A 10,072-nucleotide genomic window follows, 5' to 3' on the forward strand; every position below is an offset into this window, starting at 1 on the left:
ATTGGGGTTATAATGCTCAGGAACAGAGTTAAAAAATAAATTGCAACCACTGTTTCCTGACATCATCTGCTTTCGGAAGCCCAAACAAAGACATTTGGGCATGGAGGTGAAAAAACCAGCGTTTCAGGCGGTCCCGCACTGGACGAGAAGCGCAGCGTCGCGCCGTGTCTTTAAAATTCAAATACTTTATTTTCTATGAGTGTAGGCACACCGGCGGTGTCTGTCCGCGGCACCCAGCTACGTCGTGTTATCAACAAAAACTTTTGGGCGAATCCGGCACTGTACTAGTGATGGGAAGTTCGGATCATTTTACCAACTCGGACCTTCATTTCGTTAATTTTAGCTAAATATAATTAACAAGGACGACCCAACACTACACTGTACTCCCTCGTGTTGTGGAAGCTGTCCTCAGTAAAATGCGCAGCACACAATAGCAAATTGGGGTTATAATGGACTAAAATTTAAAAAGTGAAAAAACATAATAGGACCCCTTTAAAGTCATGAAACCCTAAAACACATTTTTGAGATGTTAATATGTACAGGTTGCACATACAATAATATCAATCATTATGTCTATTATTAAGGTAAAAATGGTTAATTTTTCATTTTTTTGGTGCCATTTCGTTCTTCCGGTTCAAAAAGCAAAGTTGAACCAACGTCACGAAAATGGAAGAATAGGCTATGCATTAATCTGCGGTGAGCGTGATTTGACCAAGTACAACATACAACATCATTGTTGATCCTGGAACATCATTCCAATCAACCAATCAGAATTGAGAGATAACTTTTCAGGAAATGTCAGTTTTAGGTTTACAATCAGGATTAGGTGCTTCTACATCCTTGTTAATCAGCTATCATTTCCCTCTGATTTTAGGAATAAATTATGGGTAAGGTTAGGTTTAGGGGTAGGGATTGGGTTAAGTCTGTATTTTTGGACAGTAATGTCGATCCAGGATCAACAAAAGATGTTGATCCAGGAACATGTCTTGGCAAAATCACAGCGACCGTTAATCTGCAGTGGTGATTTGCTGCCAATGGATCCAATGGAAAATAGTATGTTCAAGTTATGTCTGAAAGATCCCAGGCTATTTATGAGTTTATAAGAAGATGCAATATAAACATCTTGACAGTAAGCGGGAGGTGTGTGCAAGCGGGACTCCCCGAATATGAATGAGTTCCATTTTATGCAAGAAAGGCAACTGAAACATTTCCTTTATAATGCATACTTAGAGGGTTAACGCAAGTGTGCACGCAGCAGTATGTGAACTCTCAGCCCTGCTCTTATTCAGTCAGTTCTGCTCATCGCCGCATGAGGCTGCGCGCTGCTGTCAGACGCGCGCGCTGGAGACAGAAGAGACTCTCATCACGCGCGACGCGGAGAGGAGAGGAGAGCAGGCATCGCATCACATCGCGTCTGTCCCCAGCGCTCACACCGCGCCGCATTGAGGATCGTACCCTTATAGAGGAGCAGCACGAATTACGCGGAACACAGTGCGTAAAATCCACAGCCGAGGCTTCAGTGTGACTGCGCTTCAGGTAAAGCTCCTCTCCATAAACTTATGCTTTATTACAGAGACTTACAGCCAATTCATGTGTCAAACTCTCCGATTCTTATGTAGAACATCTATTGAGGTGTATAACACGGCTGGAGATGTGTCTATAAGGCAGATAGAGTCATGTATAGAAGGATTACGCGCAACTTGTTGCCAGTAGTTTGCGTCTTAATCAATAAGCCGTTTTATCTTTAATGCGTCTTTTGTTTTCTGATATTATCGATATGTGCATTTGCCTGAACGAAAAGTTGGAAAGAGTTGCCTAGATATTCCATAGACACCGGCTGGTGTGTTATTTAATTAATCATCTATTGTTCAATTTCAAAATCTGCTGATAAAACCCGAAATGACTGATTATTGCGGTGATTTATTGGGTTAGTTTGGCAGATCATTCTAAACGGTGTCCAAAACATGGTGTCTGTCCGTCAACTTGCCGGTATTTTCCAACATATATATGTACTGTATATACATATGCAATAAATATATGTAGGGTGAATACAGGTGGCACCTTTTTTGGTCAAAATGTTTGTACTATGTTGTGATCTATAATTTTTAGTAACGGAAGCATATACACTAATGATAAAGATGATTAAGCCTGTGTCCCATTTTACCTGGATGCACTCTCTGTATCGGAAATAGAGTTTCTCTGTTTCTTTTCATAGATGATGCATATTTTAAAGGTTACAGTGACCATGGGTTGTGTTTTTTCACCACTGTAACTCATCTTGGCAATAATTTAATATCACGTCAGTATTGAAACTTAAGCAATGTGTTGCAGAATTATCAAGTGAACTTCTATCTTGATGTGCTTGACTGAACGGAGGCTTAGCTCCTTTGTGTGTTATTGAGGTGATCAACTATTGATCCGAATCTGAATCTGCTCAATTAGATTGGAAATGATTGATTATTGGTGGGATTTATTGGTTTGGTGGATCATTTAGAGTATCGTCAATAACATTTTGCCTAAAAAGGCTAGTTCTCATCTTAAACAGCATGATGTGCATATTCTGAAATATGACATTTCTGTATTTCTTAGTATTGACTCGTGCATATAGGCTCGTGTAACATTATTTAGAATCACTTCAATATTTAAACGAGGAATGATTTCTGTAATATTCATGTGATGATCTCTGTTTGACTCAGGGGAAGTTGACTCTTTTGTTCGTTAGAGGATTTCTAATGTTTAGAAAGGGTTAGAAATCCTCCAAAATGACATCTTGGCACTTTATTATCATCAAAACAGTATGTTGATATAGTACAGCCTTTGATTAGCTGAATTTCGTCATGTTTTGGTTGTTTTGTAGATAGTTCAGTATTTAATGAATAGCACAATGAGAACACTCCCTTCTTATTTATATTTGGTCAGTAATTAACTTATTATGTCTGCACTGGCTAATGCATGCATATATGCATTAGACATCTAATGCATAGACTTATTGATGCATAGAATGGTTAATTATGTTAATTTTGGCTCTTTAGTGATTGGCCACATCATGACTACATCATTGTTCAATGCTTTGTGCTTGCAAATTGAGTAGTCTTTTTTTCAGTAAGTAAAAAATGGACTGAATGGAAAAAATGCATACTATGTTTGCATCCGTGTTTCATGCGTTTGATTTTGCATGCATTTGAATTGCTTAATAACCCCATTCCCTACTGCATGTTTTTTTTATCTTGTAGTTTCCAGTAAGAGCAAGGCAGCTTTGACCGTGTGGTACTTATCCACGTCGATAAGTCGACATCTCTAAAGGTTTGTCTCCTGAGCGAGCACATGCCTTTCATGTCTTCTACGTGTGTGGGAGAAACTCAGTGTAGCAAGAGAGGCGCTGTGTGAAAGTTGACAGCGTTTCCTCTCTCGTTCACGAACCAGTGGCTGTTTGCCCCTCGTTGTGTGCCGACATGATCTCCGTTTAATCCTCAAGCGTCTCGGCTCTGTTCTCGCTGATTGTTGTCATTTACCCAGCTCCCCATTGGGCTCCTTGGAGCCCGTGCTGGAACTCGATATCCAATCAGCGATTTAGATTATCCAATTAAGCGACTGATGTATGTCCAGAGATGCCTTAAAGCGTCACACCCTTCGGATTATCCGCCACTAATGAAACCTGAGTTGCGTCAGCGGATTCCAGCTTGCACATAATTATCGCATTAATTTTTAACGCAGCCCGCAATTATAAACAGAGCGATGTGAATTATCGGCTGCTTTCACCTTTCGCTCTGTGGCTGTATATATATGAGTGTCATTGCATTCACATGCATTTTCTGAGTGCTATTGACAGCTGTGTTGATATGCGATCTCATGCACCGCCGTGCCACCCATAATGCGACTGCAGAGGCCTGTCAGCAGCGCTTTTCCATACAAGCACATACATGCTGCGAACTCACATAAACGAATGTGTTATAGATTCGTCGTGATTTATGTCTCGCGACCAGCCACGTCGCCTTCGGGTCCTCAGTCTCAGGGCCCGGACACGCGGCCCTCTTTGATAGATCGTGTGGAAGAAGCGACGTGCCACGGACAACATTGATTACCTTTTACTGAGTCTGAGTATAAACCTTAGCGCAGCGGGACTGCGAGGGTGGGGGAAGTTGATGTATGTTGCCTGAGGGGCGGTAGAGATGACAGATATGGGTTACAAATGAGAGAGGTTTTATGACTCCTGGAAGGAGGACCATCAGGCCCGTTTAATTGATCTCGGTCTGGCGGTGGAGTTCAGGGAGCGCCGCTGCAGTTTTGCACCTGCTTTAGGTGCCTCTGCCGCAGACCTTTGCTTAAATTATCTGCTGTGTTATAATCCCACACCTGCTTCGAGATCCGGCTTATGCCAAAGGAACGCGACCCCCCGTGTTTCCGGCCTCGCTGTCTTCCTGACTGTGTGGGCTTTTCACCCAGTTGCTTGTGAAACAACGGCTGCTTTCTCACTGTTGTTGTGAAGCAGAGTGGGCGATATGTATGTGATGAAGTCTCACAGCAGAACTGAATAGTTTGGTTAACATTTAGAACTGATAACAGCTTCGTCTTTTCATAAAGGGAAATGCATTAACATCTTAATTGAATCTTTATATATCTACAGGCTTTGTTCGTTTTTTGAAAATCAACATGGCATTTGCATCCAGTGTTCCCTTTAATTTTTTCTTTCTCAGTAAAATGTATTTCTAGTGTAGGGATGCTTTGGCCACCTTGAACATGAAAAAGCTGGGATTTGGATTGTCATTTAACACTGGAAATAAGATATTATGATCCTGAAACATTTTAATTACATTGATTTTTTTTTTTTTTACATTCATTTAAGCACAAAGCATGTTTGTTCATCCCAACATAAAGAAAAAGAGCAACTTACAGAATATGACATATTAGGCTATACTTTGTATGCAAATGATTACAAATATAAATAACATTAAAAAATGTATTTTGATTTATTACAAAATATTGTTTTTATTTTGCAGTGAATTAGAAAAATAATAGCAAATTCAATTTTTTAGTATTTTTCTCCTGTAATTTGATGTAATTTTGAGTGAATTAGGATATTTTATGAAAAAACTATGGCTGGATTTGATTTCATACATCAGTTGGACATTAGAATGTATGCTGAATGTTTGCCAATGTATTGGCTCATTTTCTATTTAGCTATTTGTTTACATTATAATAGCTTTAGATGCAGAGCGAGTTTTGCACAGATAGCACAGGAATCAGAATGGCTGGATTAACACACATGAATGTTGATTTGAACAGAATATTTGCTTTTAAACCTCATTTTTCATTCAGTTCACTCTCTATCTGTTACCCACAAGGCTTTATAACTTTGAAATAAAGAAGGTATTATTAGAATGAACACAGTGTTTTACCTTGTACTGACTTTGCCTCTGTCATTATTCCCTGCGGTAGTGAAGCATGCAAACAGGAGTGGAATAAAATGAAAAGCTGTGTGTTTTTCAGGTAACCGTGATTACATGCAGGTCAAGTGGCTTTTTCAAAAGCGTTTTTTTTGGAGCACCACAACAATAATTCAATAATTGCTGTCATTACTCTGTCAGGCAGTATTACTCTTACTCAATGCGGTAGGTACCCTTGAGAATAAGTCTTTATCTGAATATGGAACAAAAAAAGTTTTTTCATATGCAACAGAGACCCAAAAGCATTGTGCATGATTAATTATTGATGTTTAGCATGTAGCAGCAGAAGCAAATGGTGAGACTACTGCTTTTAGATTTGAATGTCTGTGAAGGAAATGTTTTGAAGCTTATAGTTCTGATTTACTCGGAGTAATGAAATGTGAACATGCAAAACGATTCATAAACGTTATTTTCGTCATCGTGCTTTTTGTATTTTGCAGACAGTTGCAACTGAGTTGATCTCTGTACAGACTGTAATTCACAAATTTATCAATCTGTCTTTTCACCCCAGTTGTTGCAGATATTATAATTTGTGATGATAAATGTTGCATGACTCATTAAGAGAAAAATTGCAAGAATTTTCCCAAATTCAGATCGACCGATTATCACGAAGAGATGTGAAATCTGTCGGTTTTGACTGACAGGGCGATTCATAAAAATAAACAAAGGTGAAACTGACTCCCTCGTCACAGTTTCATAGTGCGTATTAATCATTTCTTTCTCAATGTTGGTCATCCAGTAGCATGTTACCATGGAAATTTAGCTTGGCTGGATGAGTTGGCATTTGTCAGAGGAGACGGCAGTAAATACATGTTAGAATGTCTCACACGAGCTTCTTCTATGAGTTGCGTCAGACATGCATGTGTTTTTCTGGAGAAAGAGAGCTGCTCTGCTTTGTTGCTCTGTCAATGGTCCGTACGTCTCCCGCAGTGCTTCCTGGCAGACACACAAACAATATATATATAAATAAGTACATTAACAATAATTAATTTTCATGCCATTCAGTGGAACACAGTTGATTTTCGATGGTAATTAACCAGCACTAAACAGGCTGTCTGTGATTGCTTTAGAGTCCCTGAAGCGATTTTTGTTGCTCAAAGGTTGCTCTTTCATTGCTCAGGAGACTTTAGGAGGTGTTTTTCTTAAAATTCTGTAGAAAAAAAATCAAAATAGATGCGAATCACGACTAATTGTAGATATGGTGGATGGCTCAGATCATTTGGTCTGATGATGAGTTTTGCATGCATTTGCTATCTTGGCAAATGTGAGCACAGTTTGAAACATTGAGCTCTTTTCTGAAACTCTAGAGGAGACGTGTGTGAGATTTCTGGGCTCTTTTTTACTGACAGTCCTTTGAGAAACAAGACACTTCAGTAAAGCGTTCTGTTTGCTCTTCATTTAATCTCAGCGCTGTCTAAGAAATATGTCAAGTCAAGTCAAATGCATTTGCATAGTGCTTTTCACAATACACATTGTTTCAAAAGCAGCTTATAAAAAAATGATGTTAATGTTTATAATATCTTAATATCTTCATGCCTCATCACAGGCAGTCAGCCCTCGTGTTCATGTTTGTGTGAGCTGTCTGCGTCACTCATCGCACGTGCCTATATCGTGCACTATATCGGACATTTTTTATATTGTTATCGAAGAAGGTGTACCGTCGATAAATATCGATACCGTTTTATCACCCAGGTCTAATGTAGGTTTCTGTTCCTCTGTGGTCACTTGAGGGCTGGAGTGGGTCAGGTGTAGCTACAGGCTTTTCTCTGATAACCCAGGCTCCACCGGTGCTGCATGTGTTCGGACACGACCTTCCATGCCTCCAGCCTGTTTTTAGTCCAGGACCGGATGGTCTGTAGATCTCCGAAACAATTTCAGCCTGAACTTTTCCCAGACTGCAGTCCACGCAGATACTCTGAGGCGTAACCCACTGACAGGATGAACTCCCTGTCGGCACTTCGCTCGCGGTTGCCATCAAAGTAAGCCCTCAATTCCAAACGTCTCCCTGAAAATGATTCATCTTGTTGAGTTATTGCCCATTGTTCACCTCTATCTTTCAAGAGTGCGGCAGTATTACTGTAGCCATTCATATTTGATTATGGCTATTGCGGATTTCCAATCTCTGGGAATGTGTGTTGACTTTGCGAGTGGCCGTTTGGTCAAGCCCAGCAACCCTACATCACGAATTTGACACGAGGCCACGAGCTTTGATCAGATCCACTGACGGACCTTTCTTGTCCTGATCGTACGGCGCACCGCCGACCCCGGGATGAAGGTGCTCTTCAGATGAAATCACGCACGAAATACTGTTTTTATTCGGCTCGGGTGATGGGGTGCGAAATCATGACGCTATTACTCACGATATGAGTCAGCCTTTCAGTTTGATTTAGGATTTTTTGCACCCAAAACTAGACTTGAATAATGATGGCTTCAAAACTGTGTAGAAATTAGAGAAAATTAATATTATTCTAAGTATTAATATTTAAAACCAACCTGTCAACCTGTTGAAATGTTAAGCAGTTTGTTTTTGGAAGTTGCAGTTTTGACGTTTTTTGTCCAAAAAAAAAAAAGTAAATTGGTAAATAGTAGACATCACCATTGAGATAGATAGACGGATGGACAGATAGATAGATGGACAAACAAATCTGTTTGATTAAGATCCGGTATAAGTTTTTAATTAAACTCTGTTTACTCTACATTTACTGTACATTTTTTCTCAAAGATTATTTTAATAATTTAACTTATATGACCGTTAAGCACATTTTTACCCAGTAATTCTCATCATTATAAAACATAAAAAAAGAAAAGAAAAAACTTTATTTACTGTACACTTACTGTCATAATTGTAGTTTTGGAGTCAAAAATGTACTTTCCTATTTTTAAAGTATAATATAATCATATATACATATAATCTTATACAAATTACAATGTGTATTAATAGAGTAAATATGAAATAAAAAATCCATCATATTTTACTAAAATAAAAAACTTGTCATACTTCACTCCTACATTATTTATCCTTTGCATATATATAGATTAATCGTTTGCCAGCACTAATATTTATTATTAACGTTTTTCCAAAGTCTTTGTCTTTGTGAACTTTTTATGAATAACTCCTAAATTCCATTGTCCCCCTAGATTTCCTTATTATTTTTATGCCAATATCCTGTTATCCTGTTTCACTTTAAAAAAGGTGACATTACAGAAGCAGAGATTTCTGCTGGATGTTAGTTTGATCAGTCACTCATTCATCCGTGAAACCAGCACCTCGCCTTTTACTTCATCAAAACAGCATTCTGTGACATTATTGCAGATATATTGAGATTTTCCACGCTGTGTTGAGCGCTGACTTGAGGACGGCAGTGTTTCACTGACAGTGTGCAGTTTATCTCTGACAGTGTGTGTGTGATAGACTGAACCAGAATGATGCTGGCATGAAAGAAATAAAGAGAAAAAGAGAGTTTGCCTGCTGTCAGGCAGCATGACTCCAGTGGGCTGATGGTCTGCGGCTCAGGTGGGAGTGAAAAAGGAAGTTAAAGCTCGACTAAGTCACACAAACTGGTCTTGAAAGGGAGATAGGGCTTCTGGAAGGAAGAAAATCACAGATGAGGTCTTCTCGATATGTCAGTTGTTCCTCCTAGACAGCTATCAGATCTTATATCACATTTAAACCAGCATTGCATCAGCCTCTAGTTATCCGTATTGGAAAACTATGTCAGTGTTCCACTAAACTACGAACTCCACTTGTGAGCTATGAAAGAGCAATGTCATTTTCCTCAGGGAGCTGTTAGTCTCTCGTCTTATGGTTATAGTAATAAGATAAGTACAGACATGAGTTATCAGCATATTCCAGCCTTGATGTCAGTAATGATATACATGCATATAGAAAAATGCTCTCAGACTGATAACGCTCTCAGTATATAAATGTGTCGCCTTTTTACTGGAGTTTTGTTAAAATGTAAATTAGTGACAGCACAAAAGCTGTATACGTGAAATTATGTCCATGCAGCAGTTATAGAGCACTTTAAAGTGTGAGTGTGCGTATGGATGCATGCATTACAATAGCACATGCAAATAGATGTTTCAGCCTGTTATTATGTGCTGGTGATTTTATATGTGCTGCTTTGCATTGTATCAGATTATGCCACATGTATAAATAAGGCGCTGGCAATAACATGAATATACTGCTGTCTTTTTTTAAGTAAGGATAGCAGTCATTATAGTGTGGGGGGATGTTTGATGAGGTCTACAGTGAGGATGAATGTTTACATAAAAAACATTTGTAAATATGACAGCTGCTTCAGAATGTATGGCTCGTCAATTCAACATCCAGATTTTAATCATTTCTGGATTCGGTTCTCGCTGTGTCCTGAAGTGGATGTGCTCTGAATTTCCTGCTTTAGTTTGGTTTGTTCAGTTTTGTGTGCATATCTATTACAGTCACACCATAAGGCAAAAGTGACCTGTTCTGATTCTATGCTCAGATACATTCTGTTGGTTTTTCTTTATTGAATATTTTGTTTTGGTACAGAAAAAAATACATAAATATAAACTTAAGACAGTATCCATCCATCCATCCATCCTGTTATATAAAACATATACAAATTATTTCATTGACAGTATCATGT

The 10,072-nt window shown here is 38.8% G+C and overlaps 1 protein-coding gene across 1 annotated transcript in view; it reads left to right on the forward strand.

Annotated features, from left to right (window-relative positions):
- The first annotated feature begins 1,418 nt into the window (after nt 1-1,418).
- The window catches only part of cdh22 (cadherin 22), a 210,643-nt gene continuing 201,989 nt past the window's right edge, over nt 1,419-10,072 (forward strand). The window contains exon 1 of the mRNA XM_016457334.1: nt 1,419-1,536. The gene's annotated coding sequence lies outside the window, so the exon portion shown is untranslated. The remainder of the gene's footprint in view (nt 1,537-10,072) is intronic.

This window comes from Sinocyclocheilus anshuiensis, unplaced genomic scaffold, assembly GCF_001515605.1.
Source record: "Sinocyclocheilus anshuiensis isolate Anshui unplaced genomic scaffold, SAMN03320099.WGS_v1.1 scaffold447, whole genome shotgun sequence".
In the NCBI taxonomy this organism is placed as follows: Eukaryota; Metazoa; Chordata; class Actinopteri; order Cypriniformes; family Cyprinidae; genus Sinocyclocheilus; species Sinocyclocheilus anshuiensis.